Source organism: Vombatus ursinus, unplaced genomic scaffold, assembly GCF_900497805.2.
Source record: "Vombatus ursinus unplaced genomic scaffold, bare-nosed wombat genome assembly UNPS02014163.1, whole genome shotgun sequence".
NCBI lineage: Eukaryota > Metazoa > Chordata > Mammalia > Diprotodontia > Vombatidae > Vombatus > Vombatus ursinus.
In genome coordinates, this window is record NW_020953941.1 from 413,141 (window position 1) to 432,042 (window position 18,902).

Here is an 18,902-nt window from a genome sequence, read left to right on the forward strand (position 1 = left end):
ACAGATTTGAAGCCAGGAAAGTGTCTTTTTGCTCCAATCTGGGTGCTCTATCTTCTGTGCCACCTACCTGCTCTACTGAGGCATTCTATTCTGCTTTAAAATCCTAATTATTACTGAGTTTTTTTTCCTTCTAATATCAAAACCCAAAGTTCGATTCATAATTTTGTCCTGGAAGGAGGGGGAATATCCAGAACATTTTCATTGATTTTGTACATGTCGATAGCTATTCAAATACTTGAAGATAACTAATAGATTTTTCTGTACTTTTACTCTTTAACAAAGTGAAAGTTCTGTATTCCTACAACTGAATTCACATATGACATGGTGAGGACCTTCACTATCTGGATCTCCATCCCCTGAATATTTACCCACTTATCATTTGTCTTCCTAAAATGTGGTATTTATCTAGAACTGAACATTGTACTGTGGAAATGATCTGAATTATTCTGATTATGGCAGGATTATCTTCTCCTAAAGTCTGGGCACTGTAATATTTTTTTCGGTATCTTTTTTTCTTTTTTTGGTGAGGAAATAGGGGTTAAGTGACTCACCTTGGGTCACATAGCTAGTAAGTGTCTGAGGCCAGAATTGAACTCAGGTCCTCTCAACTTTAGAGCTAGTGCTTCATCCAATGCGCCACCTTGCTGTCACCACACTTCAGTATTTTTAATGGTGATAAAGAGTCTATTATTTGGGGATCTGGGAAGATATATATATATATATATATATATACATACACGTACATACATATATACATACATATGTATATATGATTTATTGAAATTGAGGAAACAATGTAAAAATAGATTCGTCATCTTGTAGTCATAAAGTTGATTTTTAAAATCCAAAAGTAAGTTTATGCACTTTTTTGTTTCTTTTTTTTCCCATTAAATTGTACTCTACTAGATTTGGACCAAAGTTCTAAGTTGATGATAGCTTTCTTTGGATCCTGACTGTTATCCAATGTGATAACCATCTGTTCGAGCTTTGTGCTATTTGAAAATTAATAAGTATCTCATGTTTATTGAAGTTACTGATAAAAATGTTAAATACTATGGGACTATATTGTATTCCAGTTGAGATATCCTTTCAAGTTTACATTGAACTATTGATGATTATTCTTTCATATTAATTATTGAACCAACTCTGATATCACTAAATCTAGTTTAAACTCTCCACTTTATCCCGAAGGATAGAATAAGGAACTTTGTCAAATACTTTCATATACTATAACTCTACATCTTCCCTTGCTTCTATCAGCTCAATGACTATTAAAAAAAATAGAAAGAAAGGCAAGGCATTTAATCTTAGATGATCTGTTCTCAATAAAGAAATGCTATTTCTATGGTCATCACTTTCCTTTCTAGATGATCACTAAGCACCCTTTTAATAATGTAGTGTAGAGAATTTCTTGTACCAAGATGGTGTAGTGAGGAAGAACTCCCTGAAGCCTTCCCAAATTCCCCCCAAACAAGCTTCAAAACCACATGAGAACTAATTTTGGAGGAGGGAAACGACTCACCAGCATAACAGGAAAGGTCTCCCTTTCTGGGGTGTGAGGACTGCTCAGTAAACAAGAAAGAGGGGCAGGACACAAACTAGGGACCCTGCAGCAAGCTTCTGAGCCCTAGGGCAATCCACCAACAAGGACCAGCCCATCCACTCTGCAAGACAGCAGTCCTGGAAGCAAGCCAACACTCTTAGACCATCAGCACAGCAAGACCTCACCCCGAGGGCAGGCTACCAGTGGGACTCTGGCCTTTTGCTGACCAGGAGCAAGACCCTGCCCCTGGGGCTGGTCAGCAGAAAGTCCTTGTTTCCATAGTCAAATTCCAAAGCTCCCAAGTCATGAAGAAAATACTGCCAGTAGCCAGAAAGAAACAATTCAAATATTGTAGAATCACAGAATTGCATAGAATGTGGCAGTTCTTATATTAAAAGAACTGGAGGGCTTGAAATATGATATTACAAAAGGCAAAGAAGTTAGGATGACAACCATGAATCACCAACCCAGCAAAATCCTTTAGGGGAAAAATGGATATTTAATAAATAGAGGATTTTTAAGTGTTCCTAACTAAAAGACGAGATATGAATGAAAAATTTGATCTTCAAATGCAAGATTCAAGAAAAATTTATAAAAAAACAAACAAGAAAGAAAATATAAGAAATTCAATGAGGTTAAATTGTTTATATTCCTATATGCCAAGATGATATTTGTAATTCTTAAGAATTTTATCATTATAAAGGCAATTAGAAGGACATAGACAGAGGCTGCAGGTGTGAGATGACTATGATGGAGTGATATCCAAAAAAAGACAAAATTAAGGGATTAGAAAGAATATTGCACTGGGAGAAGAGGGAAGGAGGAGATAAAATGGAGGCAAATTATTTCACATAAAAGAGGCATGAAATGATATTACAACGATGGGGGAAATTGGAGGTGGGAAAAAAATGAAAACTAAATTACTAGCATAAAAATGAAAGGCGTGAATTCAAAACTGAGAATGAGGAAATAAAAACAAATATTAGGAGCTATTTTGCCCTATTATATGCTAATAAATCTAACAATTCATGTGAAATGGATGAATATTTACAAAATTATTTATTGTCAGAATTAAGAAAAAAGTAAATATAATACTTCAATATCCCAATCTTAGGGGAGAAAATGAACAAGCCATCAATGAACTTTCTAAAAAAAAAAAAATCTACAAGTTCAGATGGATTCATAAGCAAATTCTACCAAATTTAAAGAATAATTAACCTTGATAATATATAAACTATTTGGAAAAAATAGGAGAAGAAGGATTCTTACTAAATTCCTTTTAAGACACAACTATGGTTCTGATATCTAAACCAGGAAGTACAAAAAAGAAAAAACACAACTATAGACCAATTTCCCTAAACAATCTCGATGCAAAGATTTTAAATAAAATATTAGCAAGGAGATCACAGTAATATATCCCAAGGATCATGTACTATGACTGGGTGAGATTTATAACAGGAATGCAGAATAAATTCAATATTAAGAAAACTATCAGCAAAATCAACCATATCAATAACAAAATCAATAGAAATCATATAAATAACTTAATAGATGAAGAAAAACCCTTTGATAAAATACAAAACCCATTCTTATTGAAAACACTAGAAAGTGTAGGAATAAATGGAGTTTATCTTAAAATGAAAAGTAATATATATATATAAAACCATTAACAAGCATTATCTGTAATGGACATAAGATTGAAGCCTTTTCAAAGCAATCAGGGATGAAACAAGAATGCACATTATCACCACTGTTATTCAACACATTACTAGAAATACTCCCTATAACAATAAGAAAAGAAAAAAAGAAGGAATTCAAATAAGAAAAGAGCAAACACAATCATCACTCTCTGCACATTATATGATGGTAAATTTAGAGAATTCTAAAGTATCACCTTAAAAACTAGTTGAAATAATTAAAAACTTGAGCAAAGTTATAGCATACAAAATAAACCCATATAAATCATCAGCATTTCTATATATTACTAACAAAGTCCAGCAGCAAGAAAAAGAAAGAAATTCCATTTAAAATAATTGTAGACAATACAAAACACTTGACAGTCTACATGTTAAGAGAAACCCAGGAACTTTATGAACACAGTCACAAAACATTTTTGTTTTACACAAATAAAGCCAGATCTAAATAGTTACATAGATATCATTTGCTCATGGGTAGGCCAATTGAAATAATAAAATAATAATTCTACCTAAATTAATCCACTTATTCAGAGCCATAGCAATCAAACTATCAAAGTTATTTGATAGTGCTAGAAAAAAATAATAACAAAATTTATCTGGAAGAAAAATAGGTCAAGAATATCAAGGGAATCAAGGAAAAATAAATGTGAGGGAAGATGGGCTAGTCATACCAGATCTCGAACTTTATTTTAAGGTGACAATTATGAAAACAATCTGGTACTGGCTAATAAACATTGTGGTGGATGAGTAGAATAGATTAGGTAAACCAGATTCACCAGTAAATGAACATATTATTCCCGTATTTGATGAAACCCCAAATCCAAGCTTTTGGAAAAAAATTCATTATTTGGCAAAAATTGCTGGGAAACTAGAAGACAATATGGCAGAAAATAGGTATACACCAACATCTCACACCTTATACCAAGATAAGTTCAAAGTAAGTACATGATTTACACAGAAACAGTGATACCATCGCAAATTAGGAGAACATGGGATAGTTTACTCATCAGATCTATGAATTAGGGAACACTTTTTGACCAAACAAGACATAGAGAGAATTACAAAAGGTAAAATAGATAATTTTGATTATATAAAATTTAAAAAAGGTTTTGCACAAACAAAACCAATGCAAGCACAATTAGAAAGAAAACAGAAAAATAGGGAAAATATATCAAGTAACTTTACAAAAGAATGCATAAGATTTTCTCAAATGAATAGAGAACTGGGTCAGATTTATAAGAACATAAGCCATTCCCCAACTGATAAATAGTCAAAGGATATGAGCAGGTTCTTTTCAGACAAAAAAAAATAATAAAACTAACCAGTCATAGGAAAAAATGTTCTAAATCACTACTAATTAGAGAAAGAAAAATTAAAACATCTCTGAGATATCACGTCACACCTATCAGATTAGCTAATGTGAAAAAAAAAGGAAAGCAATAAATGTTGGCAGGGGTGTGGACTGGGACACAAATGCACTGTTGGTGGAATTGTGAACTGATCCAAACATTCTTGAGAACAATTTGAAGCTATAAAATTGTTTATACCGTTTGGTCCAACAATATCACTGCTAGTTCTGTATCCCCAGGAAATTCTAAAAAAGGGAAAAGGAATTTTTTTTTTACAAAAATTATTTGTAGCAGCTCTTTTTATGGTCAGTAAGAATTGGAAATGAAGGGGATCACCATCAATTGGGGTATGACCGGACAAGTTGTGATATATAAAGGCAATGGAATAGTATTGTGCTTTAAGAAACCACAAGCAGGATGATTTCTGGAAAAAGTCTGGAAATACTTCCTTTTTTCTTTTGTCTTCTTGCAGAATGAGAAATATGGAAATGTTTTATATGATTGCACATATATAACATATATCAGATTGCTTACTGTCTCAGGGAGGGGGGAGGGATGGAGGAATAGAATTTGGACCTCAAAACTTTAGGAAAAAATAAACAAAAGATGTTAAAATTGTTTTAACATGTAATTGTGAGAAATAATATTTAAAACAATGATGTTGTTTAGAATTTTCCAAAAATGAAAGTCAACCTTGCTAAGCAATAGTATTCAAACTTTATTCTTCTCTTTTTTGAAAATGTTGTTATTTCCTAAAGTACTGTTTTTGGTGCCATCAATAATAAAAGAAGAAGTGGTAGAAGTACATGGTAGGTTTTCATATATCAATCACCCAACTAGATTAATTCCCATTGTTCCAGTGAAGGTTTTAAAATAAAGATTTATGTTTACTGGCAGTTATCATGACCTCTTTTTTCAAGGTAATCTCTATAGCTGTTTACTCCATTACTTATCTACCAAACATACTTACTCATGCCTTGTAGATTGAGTACTGCCTGCCCTACTACCCAGAAATTAAAAACCCAGCTGGACTCTCAGCAGAGAATCAGACTAACATCTATTATATTCCCGGCAGCCTTTACTGGATTATAAGAAAAGTCTTTGCTTCATTATCATGAGACTTGGATTCTAGCCAGTTTTAGCTCCAGTACTTATTTATTCTATGATGGGGTCAAGCTATTTAACTCTTCTTTGCCTTGGTTTCCTCACCTGTGAAAGTGAGGGTACTTGACTATATCATCTTTATGTTAAGAAAATCAACCCTATTATTCCATGTGGCAAAAGCTCATAATCAACAAGCATTCATTAAGCTCTGACTATGTACCAGGCCACAGTTCTAGCCTTCCAAATGCCTCAAACTCACCTACCTGTCTACCATATTTGTCCCAAATTGTCCTGGGACTCAGGAGATGCCTGTTTGCAATGAGTGCCCGCAAACTGCCTCCTGACAATGCCCTAACTCTGATGTGTCCTCTTCCACTCCTTATCAAATAATGACAAATAACTTTTAAAAGACACTTCAAAATTAGCAAATTAATACCCTCAGAATAATTTTTGAGGTAGTAGCTCAAATAGTATTGTTTTCATTTTTCCCCATGGAAAAATAAGAATTAGAGAGAGATTAAGAGTCTTGTACAAGGCCTCACAACTATTTGGTATTAGAACCGTCACAGTAATTATACAGAAGCTATAGACTTTCTTATATGTTCCTTAGTCCAGAAGCCTGGTAAAATATCCCCTAAGATCAGTCCTAGTAAAATATTACCTGATTGCCAACAACCTGGGCAACCCCAATGCTCATACTTGAGAAACACCCTTTGTTTCTTGTTGCCTAGCTATGGCGCCCTCTGCATGATTAAAAAAAATCCTGACTTTTAAATGAAAATTTATCAAAGGTTTTACCAAAGTTTAAATAAATTGTGTCTTCTGGAAACATATACCACCCACCACTACCACCACTGCCACACAGATCCTGTCCACTACATGTGTTACCCTGATATCAGGCTATACAGAACTATTAGTAGATTGATTAGATGTCATTTCTTTGTACTTGGTTCTGTACTTTTGGATGGTAGAGGATAATGATTTGTTAGGGACACAGAACTTCCTAGACCCTAGAGAGAATTTTAATGAGCCTGGCAACTTCCCAATGCTTGGAGCTGGAAAATAATTTTCAAGTCATCCAGAAGTCTCTGAAAAAAGTACTTTAACAATCAGCTTGATGCCAATAGATTTTATTTTTTTTTTTTGGCTAGGTAATGGCAGTAAGTAACTTGCCCAGGATCACACAACCAATAAGTAGCAAATGTCTGAGGTCAGATATGAACTCGAGTCCTCCTGATTCCAGGGCCAGTGATCTATCCACTGCACCACCTAGCTGTCTGCTGCCTATGGATTTTCAGACACCTGGATTGTGTCAGGGGACTCAGAGGTTCTCCTCTCTTTGTCTCTCTGTCTCTGTCTCTATCTCTCTGTATCTCTGCTTCTGTCTCTATATCTATCTCTCAGTGTCTCTCTCTGTATCTGTCTCACTGTTTTTCTCTTCTTCTGTCACTGTTTCTCTCTGCAAATCTCTTTTCTGTCCCTTTGCCACCCTCTGACTCTTTCTCTATATCCCTTTTTTCATTCTCTCTCCCTCTCTGTATCTCTCTCTCTCTTTCTCTTTCTCTCTCTCTCATTTGTTTCTCTCTTTCTTTGTGTTTGTCTTTCTATATGTTTCTATTGCTGTATTTCTTTCATTTTGTCTGCCTCTCTGCCTCTGTTTCTCTGTGGATCTTCAATTTTCTTTTGCTGACAATCTGCTTCTCTTTTTCTTTCTCTTTCTCTAACTCTGTTTATATGTCTTTATTTTATCTATCTCTATCTATATCTCTCTGTCTCTGTCTCTGCTCACAAAATTTTTAGGTCTCTTTTCTTCAGAGCAACAGCTTTCAGGACTCTGGAAGGAACAACCTAACCTATAACCATTAAAGCTATTTAAAAGCTCAGGAAGTCTTGCCCCCCCCCCCCCCCCGCAGTAAAGGCCCAAGGCCTCTAGTAAGCAAGACCTTAAACTCTTAAAAATCAGAATGATTTTTGATGTGCTATGTAATTATTCTGTGGTTTACTGGGGCTTTGTTGTTGCTGTCGTTATATGCATGCTCAAAGACATTTGGCTACATTTTGAAGTGTGTGTCTATGTGTGTGTATGTCATACAGGTAAAGATTAGAATAAATGGTCTCCCAGATGACTTTATCTCTGATGTGAGTATTTGTGTCTGTGTGGTGTGTACGTGTGTGGAGACTGTATGGTGTGTATGTGAATGTATAAATTTGTGTATGTACATATATGTATATGTGTGTGGTATAGGTAGGGATTGGAACAAATGGTCTCACAGATCCCTTCATCTCTGAGAGGATTATTTGTGTCTATATGGTATGTATACATGTGGTGTGTGTGTGTGTGTATGTTGTGTCCATGTATGTATGTATTTATGTGTGGATGTACTATAGGCAGGTATGTATTAGAATGGATGGTCTCCCAGGTCCCTTAACCTCTGAGATTGAGCATTCATGGGACTCTGTGTGTGTGTGTGTGTGTGTGTGTTGAGTGTACTGAACCAATTTTTGCTTTTCTCCTGTGGGATGAGTATTGTACAATTTTAATGAAATCCTTAAGTACAGACACACTGAGAGGGTATGACATTTAACAAAGCGTTTGCTCTCATCCTTTGCCTACAGACTGTCCCATCTATCCCCCACCTTTTATAAAATCAAAGCGAAACCAAATACTCACTCAATCTTGCCTACTTTTAGAGCTAATATCAGTCAGTCTTCTTTTCCTTGCCAAAGTCTCAGAAAGAGATTGCTGTACTCATTATCTCCAATTCATTGGTTCCCATTCACTTCCTCCATCCCTGTAAGCTGGTTTGTTCTCTCCAAGGTAGCAATTCATCTTTGAGTTGGTATATTCAGTGACTTTTTATCATTCATTCTTCTTCACCCCTTGGTATGGTTGATCGATGGCCCTTGCTTTAGGATATGTTCTCTTCCCTCTGCTTTTGTAACACTACCTCCTCTTGATTTTCCTCTTGCCTGTCTGACTTGCTCTGTGTCATTGTAGTCCAGGACTTTGTCTTGGACCTTCATTTCTCCACACTCTCCCTCACAGCAAATTTACTAGATCCCTTGAGTTCAATGATCATCTTTATGTAGACGACTCCCAAATCCAGATACCAAAGCTTTGTATCTCTTTCATGAACTCCCAGCCCATATCACCTACATAAGTTCACCTGGTCATTTCCTAGCAATCTCACAATCAATATATTGACAAGAAAGTTCATTATCTTTCCTACTTGACCAACACAACCTCCTAAATATTGATTTTTTTTCTGTCCATGGCACTTCCATTCTTTCTGTTTCTCAGCTTCCCAACATTAGAATTGACTTCACCTTTTCATACTCCTTCATCCCTAAATTCTATCATTTGTAAAACCTTGTTGATTTTACCTCCACAACATATCTAACATAACAAAGAGGAAACACAATCATCACTCTCTGAACATTATATGATGGTATATTTAGAGAATCCTAGACTAGCAACTTAAAAACTAGTTGAAATAATTAAAAACGTGAACAAAATTACAGGACACAAAATAAACCCACACAAATCATAAACATTTCTATATATCACCAACAAAGATCAGCAGCAAGAAATAGAAAAAATAAATTTCATTTAAAATAATTGTAGACAGTATAAAATGCCTTGACAATCTAAGTGCCAAGAGAAAACCAGGAACTATATGAACATAGTTACAAAACACTTTTCACACAAATAAAGTTAGATCTAAATAATTGCAAAAAATATTAATTGTTCATGGATAGGCCCAAATAATGTAACAAAAATGACAGTTCTACCTAAATTAATCTACTTATTCAGTGTCAAACCAATCAAACTACCAAAAATTATTTTATAAAGCTAGAAAAAAATAAGAATAAAATTTAACTGGAAGAATAAAAGGTCAAGAATATCAAGGGATATGTATATCAATGAAAAATAAGTGTGAAGGAAGGTGAGCTAGCCATACGAGATCTCAAACTTTATTATAAAGTTATAATTATGAAAACAATCTGGTATTGGTTAATAAACATTGTGGTGGATCAGTAGGATACATTAGGTAAACAAGATGCAACAGTAAATAAACATAGTATTCCAGTATTTGATGAAACCCCATCCAAGCTTTTGGAACAAAAACTCATTATTTGATAAAAACTTCTGGGAAAGTAGAAGACAATATGGCAGGAAATAGGTATACACCAGCATCTCACACTGTATACCAAGAAAAGTTCAAAGCAGGTACATCATTTACACAGAAATGCTGATACCATAAGCAAATTAGGAGAGCATGGAATGGTATGCTTTTCAGATCTATGGATAAAGGAAGAATTTTTGACCAAAGAAGACATAAAGAGAATTACAAAATGTAAACTGGATAATTTTGATTATATAAAAATTTTAAAAAAAAGATTGTGCCCAAAAAAACCAATGCAAACAAAATTAGAAGGAAAACAGAAAACTGGGGAAAATAAATCAAGTGCCTTTGATAAAGAAAGCATAAGATTTTCTCCCCTACCTTCTTCCCTTCCCTCCCCTCCTTCCTTCTCTCCCTTCCTTCTTTCCTTCCTTCTTTCCTTCCAACCTTCCTTCCTTCCTTCTTTTCTTTCTTTCTTTGCACCAAATGACAAATATGGAAATGTTTTACATGATTGCACACATATAACCCATATCAGATTTCTTACTGCTTCAGGGAAGGGGGAGGAGAGAGAGTGATAGAATTTGGACCTCAAAACTTTAAGGAAAAAAAATTTAAAAAATACATGTAATTGGGGGAATTGTTATTTAAAGCAAAATGTTGTTTAGAACTTTTCCAAGGATGAAAATCAACCTTTCCAAGCTATAGTTTTCAGACTTTACTATTCCCTTGTTTGAAAATGTTTTATCTCTTAAAACACAGTTTTTGGGGTCATCAACAATAAAAGAAGTGATAGAAATACATGGTAGGTTATCATATATCACCCAAGATTAATTCCCGTTGTTCCAGTGAAGGTTTTAAAATATTTATGTTTATTGTCAGTTACCATGACCCCTGTTTTCAAAATAATCTCTAAAGCTGTTTACTCTATTACCCACCTACCAACCATACTTACTCATGCCCTGTACATTGAATAATGAGTGCCCCAGTACCCAAAAAGTAAAAACGTACGTGGACACTCAGCAGAGCACCAGACTAGCATCTATTATCTCCAGCAGCCATTACTGGATTATAAGAAAAGTCTTTGTTTCATCATCACAGGACTTGGATTCTAGCTAGTCTTAGCTCCAGTACTAATTTAGTCTATGATGTGGTCAAGATATTTAATTCTTCTTTGCCTTGGTTTCCTCACTTGTAAAAGTGAGGGTAGTTGACTATATCATCTTTAAGATAAGAAAATCAACCCTATTATTCCATGTGGCAAAAGCTCATAATCACAAGCATTCATTAAGCTCTGACTATGTGCTAGGCCACAATTCTAGCCTTCCAAATGCCTCAAACCCACCTGCTTGTCTACCACATTTGTCCCAAATTGTCCCAGGACTTGGACAATGCCTGTTTGCAATGAGTGCCCTCAAATTGCCTCCTGACAAAGCCCTTGCTCTGATGTGTCCTCTTCCACTCCTTGTCAAATAATGACAAATCACTTTTAAAAGACACTTCAAAATTAGCAAACTAATACCCTCAGAATATTTTTGAGGTAAGGAGCTCAAATAGTATTGTCTTCATTTTTCTCCATGGGAAAAGTGAGAATTAGAGAGAGGTTAAGAGTCTTGTACAAGGCCTCACAACTATTTAAGAGTCTCGTACAAGGTCACACACTACTAAAATATTCCCTGATTGCCAACAACCTGGGCAATCCCAATGCTTATACTTCAGAAACATTCCTTTCTTCTTACTTAGCCACGGTGCCCTCTGCATGATTAAAAAAAAGCCCTGACTTTTAAATGAAATTTTATCAAAGGTTTTATGAAAGTTTAAATGAATTGTTTCTCCTGGCAACACTTACCACCCACCACTACCACCACTGCCACACAAATATCTGTCCCCTACATGTTACCCTGATATCAGGCTATACAAAACTATTGGTAGATTGATTAGATGTAATTTTCTTGTACTTGGCTGTATATTTTTGCATGTTAGAGGATAATGATTTGTTAGGGATACAGAACTTTCTAGACCCCAGAGGGCTTTCTTAATCAACCTGGCAATGTCGAAAAGCCTGGAGATTGAAAATAATTTTCAAATCAGCCAGAAGTCAACTTGCTGCCGATGGATTTTCAAAGATACCTGGACTGTGTCAGGGGACTCAGAGGCTCTCCTCTCTTTGTCTCTCTATCTCTATCCCTATGTGTCTCTCTACCACTGTCTCTATATCCATTTCTATCTCTCAGTCTCTCTCTCTGTATCTGTCTCACTGTTTTTCTCTTCTTTTGTCACTGTTTCTCTCTGTCTCTTCTCTTTCTCTTTCTGTCTTTGTCTTTGTGTCTCTGTCTCTCTCTCTTTCTTTATATTTGCCTTTCTATCTGTTTCTTTCTCTGTACCTTTTTCTTCTTGTTTGTCTCTCTGTCTCTGTTTCTTTATGGATCTGAAACTTTCTTTTTCTGGCAATTTGCTTCTCTTTTTCTTTCTTTCTCTATCTCTGTCTATGTTTGTGTTTTTTCTGTCTATCTCTATCTATGTGTCTCTGTCTCTGTCTCTACTCACAAAATGTTTAGGTCTGTGATCTTCAGAGCAACATCTTTCAGGATTCTGGAAGGAAAAACATAACCTGTAAACTTTAGAGCTGTTCAAAAGTTCAGGAAGTCTTGGGCACTCCCTCAATAGAGACGTAAGGCCTATAAGTAAGTAGAACCTTTACCCCTTGACAAGTATGTTCCAAAAATGATTTGTGTTCACATTCTGGTTGGACTACATGACCTTTGTGGTCCCTCACTGGTGTAAGATCCTATGATTCAAATTAATAGTGAAAAGATTGTTTCTATGGAATTTAGTCACCTAGATGCTGTACTATTGAAACTGGGAGATCTAGGCTTTAGATATATAAACTGTCACATTGTGAAAACATTAAAAAACATTAAAAACCCCAAAATGATCTCTTTTTGTAAGTAGAAAAGCCTGTGGCTTACTTAATGTTGGTTAAAATGAGGTGGCTCAGATTCTTAAGATCTGGCTTGCTTGCATTAGTGATAGAAAATGCTTAGATTCCTTAAGAATCTGGCCAACATGGCTGATCTTTAATAAACCTTGTCTTTGGCTGAAAGAAGACTTGGGTCAAATTCATTTGAGCATGACCTGTGTGTCATGATTTTGGGGTCCCAGCACCCCTAAACCTGTAAACCTCAACATTTTGATGGCCTCTGCATAGAAGCTGCCTAGCCTCAAGCTTTTTTCCAGTCAAGACTAGAAGCTATATAAGCCTCGCCCCTCTTTCCTGGCCTGCAATTGGGGTCACTCTCCAAGCACCTAGGAAGGCTTGGAGGTGCTCTTTGCACAGACAGTTACTAGCCTGTCTTACACTCAGCCTGATGATCTCAGGCTCTTGGCCTACCTTTCAGTTTGAGGCCATGGACCTGGGTACACCTCCCACAGCATAGAGGACAAGGATGGACACTCTACCCAGAAGGGTATGCCCAATTCTGTCAATTCTCTTGGCACTAGGGAATTGGAAAACTGCAGGTGCTTTTTGGTTCCCTGAGGTTTACTTACTCCCTTTTCTCTATACCCTAACATCCTCCTTCAAGGAGACTACAGGGAAACGTTAGAACAACTAAAATCATCTTAGCAGATTCTGGAGATTTTGTGATCAATCATTAAGGAGTTTTGAAATATCTCCTTACAACCCTGGTCACTCTTTTCTCTCACTCCCTTCATTTGAGTCAAGAAGGTATCTGTTAACCCCTCTCATAGGAGAAGAGAGTTTCACCCTTCCCCCCACCTTTGAATTTGCCCTCCCCAACATGGTGAAAAGAAGGAAGGGGGAGGGGCAGCAGCTACAGCATGGGCCCTACTGGCAATGGCTTTGGGCCCTGGGGCAGACTTTGCCTGGAAGCATCACCCAGGTTCAGCACATCCTGCTCAAGTAAAGAAGCTAGCCTCCGAACTTGGATAAGCATGCTGTTTTAAAGTTGCAGTTTTAACTGTTAATGATGAGGTGTTGATTCTCTGTGTAAAGTAATTTAGAAATACATTTGACAAAAGTGAAGCCACCTGATTGCTAATGGGTTTGTTTCAGGTTTCAAATTGGTGAACTTTTTGTATCAGTTATGTCAAGGAACTTTTCATAATTTGGTTACTGCTAAAATAATTTGGATATTGTTGGTTATTGTTTTAATATAGAAACTTGTCAAAAAGCTTGTTTGGATTTTAGCTTGCTGAGAATTTGCAGGCATATAGAAATAATCTCTAATGATTGACTTTTTACACCAAGACAAATTCGGATTTGAGATGTGAATCCTGGAAAAGTTTTTCCTAAGCTGTGGTTAGTGAAACTTGCTGTTTGAGGTGAAAGCTCATAGGATTTTATTTTGAGTTGTCTGATGGATCACAATAATCCATCAATAATCAATAATCCACAATCTGCGAGAAATGCCAGAAGCTACCCAGAGAATGTGATACTGGTGGGAACTTAACATTGGGAAAAGTTGAAAGGACAATTTTAGCCTCAGTCTAAGATGGGATCCTTCTGGCTCAGTTTTCCTATTATGTTCCTTTGAAAAGAAATGTTACCTACCTGGCTATTCCTGAGTTTGGCTCTAGTTGGATTTGATATTACATGGTTTGAAAACTGTGAATTATCTGAATTCAAGTAGAGCTAAGGATGTTTTATCCTGAAATATTTAGACCCTAAATCTTCTCCTTGATTTATCCTTTCATAGCAAATTTCTATAATTAGAACAAATGGTTGGTAAAAGTTCAATGCAAATGTGTGAGATCCTGTTGTTTTGACCTGGATGTGTAGGCATTCAATAGCCCAAACAACTGAAATTAAATCAGAAACATCTTCAGTTTGGTTTGGGGAAGAAAATTTCAATGATAATGGAAGTTAAAGTCAGTCTCTGGCAAATTAGTTTGCGTAACTATTGAACCTAGGGTGGAAAACTTCTACCTGAAAAAGTGTTACTTAAACTTTTGAAAAAGTAGCAAGATCAGATAATCCTGCAGGTCAAATATAAATGATTTTAATTGGGCTCTTACACATTTACTTCTACTTATATCCGGACCTTGCAGTCTTTTCTTTTGGATTTGTGTCTTCCAGATTACAGGCCATTCACCTACAGTTGACAGCAAACAGTGGACACCAGCCAATGTCCTTCCATCATCACCTAGATGCAGCCTGTGCTCTGTTCCAGTCAACGTCTTTGGGGCCCCCTCGAGGCTAAGACAGATCCATGCCCCTTGCCAGCAGGCAGCAGTTTCAGAAGCAAACACCTTCACCCCTTATCCCAAAAGAATTTGGGTCCCATTGGTTTTAGGGGGGAATGATGGGGATAGGATCTGAACCCCTAAAAGGAAAAGATCATTCCTTTGAGATCTGGACCCCAAAAAGGAAAAACCCTAGACTTTCCCAACTGGCCATATCTCTGACTTTCCCCTGAGGCTATAATCCTATCAACTGGCCTTTCATTGTAGCTAAATCCAATCTCCCAATTGTGTTCTGTTACCTCCCAATTGCCCCTTACCACATCCCACCCTTAATCCTATCTAGACTCCATTTACACTTTGCTACTTGGTCCAGGTCCCAGGACTTCTGTTCATCCCCGTTTACTGGCCACTCCCATACAGATCCTCCTCAGACCCCTTCTCCAGTCACCCCAAACTACTTGGCCACTCCTAGATCCCTCCCACAGTCTTTCTGTATATAAGATTCAACTTGTCTCCATTAAGGGGCTCAGAGTCTTAAAATCTAGCCAAGGGCTTTGATTCTTAAAATCTGACCCACTTGCATTAGTGATAGGAGTACTTAGATTCCTTAAGAGTCTGGTCAATGTGGCAGACTCTTAAAATTTGTCTCCCCAACCACCCCCCCATTGGTGTTCTAATAAACCTTGTCTTTGGATGAAAAAATAAAATAAAGTGAGGTGGCTATGTTACAGAGTGGTTAGCACATGAGCTAGGAAGACATGAGTTAAAATCCTGCCTCCAACACTTACTCAATTTCCTCATCTGTCAAATGAGGAGAAACTGGATTCCATGACTTTTAAGGCCCCTTCTGGCACTAAATCTGTGATCCATATGACTAAAACCTTCTTCTTCTTCTTCTGCTGCTGCTGCTGCTGCTGCTGCTGCTGCTGCTGCTGCTACTTTTACTACTATTACCACCATTACCATTGTGTTAAAAATAGTCAACATCCATTGACTTGGAGTGTGGCTTCAAAATAGTTCCAAGTGTCACTTTTAAATGTCCTTTAGGAAGGACATTTAAAAGATGAGGTGAGTACAAAGGAAAGTGACCAGGGTAATTAAGGCACTGAAAACAGCATCATATTAGCTAGACTGTCAAAAGAAACAGAGGAAGGAGAAAAGGTAGCACAGGGTTTAATTTCTTTCCTTTAACATTTGAAGGAATATCAAATGAAAGAGGGATTAGATGTGTGTTGGCTGGCCCTAGAGTAAAAAACTAGGACGTGAAAGTGATGGGGTGCTTGGACCCCAAATTTCTCCCTGGCCTCAGAAACACTATCCCTGGTAGTTTCCCTCCAGTCCAAGGACCCTATCTCTGGCAATTACTCAAGAGCAGGCCCAGTGAGGCAAACTATGTCTCCCTGTTACAAGAACAAGCTAACTTCTGCAGAATGTAGCATGTATGAACAGGACTATCTTTTACCAGTAGAACTATTAAGTACTGAAGCCCACAGTTACTGTATACAATCCAGAGATCAAGCTATAGACTTCAACTCACAAAATGATCTTGTTACAGTCATAGCAGACCAAAAATACACCCCTTAGGAAACCCCCCTCCCCAAGGTTTCCAGTAGTGAATGATGTAGTTGTATGTTATTACCTAATTAACATACTTGGCACATAATTCACTACTTTTCCTATATAAGCTTTAGCATGATTCCTGTTAGTTTTCAAGTTCCCTAAGGAGGTCTGCCTACCCTGGTAGTACATGGACAGTTGCTCTTGATACCTTTGTGCTAAATTCAGATGGTTTAAGTATGTTAAGAGGGTATAATGAAGTTTAATAGTATATTAAGAAGAAAGCCAATAGTTCAACCAAATTTCAGATAGCTCTTTTGGAAGAACAGTCCATACTTACCCCACTTCCTTGTTATTTTCCTCCTACTCCTGTTTGGCCCTTGTTTCTTTGTTCTCCTTGCCAGATTTCACTCCTCTGGGCTCAGTGCCCTCCACTCCAGATGACTGTTCAGGCTGAGTACCAACCTCTGTCCAAGACCACAACCCATCACCCTTGGACCTGACATTGGTCAACTTCCAGGTACTGGCTAACGAACCAACCCCTTGAATGGAGGGACCTCAAGAGACAGGGACAGCTCTATGCCCAATCCCAAGATGAAGCAGTTTCAGAAGCTGAGACCTTCGTCCCTTATCCCAAAAGATTTTAGGTCCCATCTGTTTAAGGCGGGAATGATGGGGTGCTTGTGTGCTTGTGTTTGGACCCCAATTTCTCCCTGGCCCTAGAAGTACTATCCTTGATAGTTTCCCTACAGCCCAAAGGCCTTACCTCTGGCAGTGACTCCGGAGTGGGCCCAGTGAGGCAAACAATCTCTCGCTGTTATAAGAACAAGCTGACCACTGTAGAATTTCCCTTGTATGAACAGGACTATCTTGTACCAGCAAAACTATCATGTACGCATGCCCACAGTTATGTATATGATCCGGAAGTCAAGCTATAGACATCAACTCCCAAAGCTATCCTGTTTCAGATATAAAAGACCAAAAATATACCCATTATGAACCCTCACTCCCTCCCTCCCCACGGTTTCAAGTAGTGACTGACATAGTTGTAATAATGGTATCATCTAATTAGCACACTCAGCACATAATTCACTACTTTTCCTATATACACATAAGGAAATTGTCTCTCAGAAACTTGTTGTTCATGTAAGTAAATATGAGGTGGGAGTCAAACTCATGGCCTTCTTGTCTCTAAACTCTGACACTGCAGAAAAGTGCTGAAATTGGGCATTTTCATTCTTCTTAATAGAAATTTTTGTAGGAAAAATTCAGTAGCACCTTCTCAGAGATGTCCTACAAAAAGCTGTTAACTAGCTATGGGTTTGAATCAAAGACCCCTGAAGTCCTTTCCTAATCACAAAATTCCCCTGGGCGTGGGCATTCAGCAATAGCTACCTTTATTCTGACCTTCTTTTCCCTTATAGAAGAATAAAACCAAGTGAAAATACTATACTTTAAAAATATAATCAAATAAAATAGAACACAATGGAAAACATCCACTCTGACATATGACTTACTTGCCCAAGGTCATACAGGAAAAATTACCTGTATGGTAATTGGAGGAATGATTTGAATCCACATCCTGCAACTGAACTTTTAATTCCCTTTGCACTGCACTATGGTGCTTTCTCCTTGACTTTCCTTCTCTTGGGCTTCCTTGTTCTTTCTATGATTTTCTTCTGACCTCCTAAAATAAATCCTATTCCTTTTACTATATTATTTGACATATAAAAAACAAGGAATCTTTGAGAAAAGGTGCCAAAGGTTATTTATTTAATCCACACTTGGACAAGAATATCTATCACAAAATCCCCCCATAATTGACAATTTAAGATTGTTAATTCAGGATAAGAATACAAAAGCCTTTGAAAATGTAATTTAAAAAAATGTTGAATTGTATGTAGATTGTAGTTCATGAATATCATCAGACTTCTTTCACATCAAATCTGGTCTAGCTGTGCCTCACCTATTCAAGAACTATGAAAACAAAGTTTAACAATATGAAGAGTTTCACTTTTATACCTTCTAAGTTATTTATTCTGCATTTGTCCTATCATTCTACACAGAACACACCTACATGTATGCATGTGTGTATAATACATACATATATGTATATATACACGCACATATATTTTCACTGTATTATCCTTCATATTACCTTTCTCAACTTTGTGTCATTTTAAATTTTGACAAGTATATAGTCTATTTCTTCATTCAAATCATTGGATAAAATGTCAAAGAACACAGGGGCAAAAACAGATACTTGAGGCACTGCATTGCCAACCTTCAGCCATGTTAACATGGATTCAATCTTCTTTAG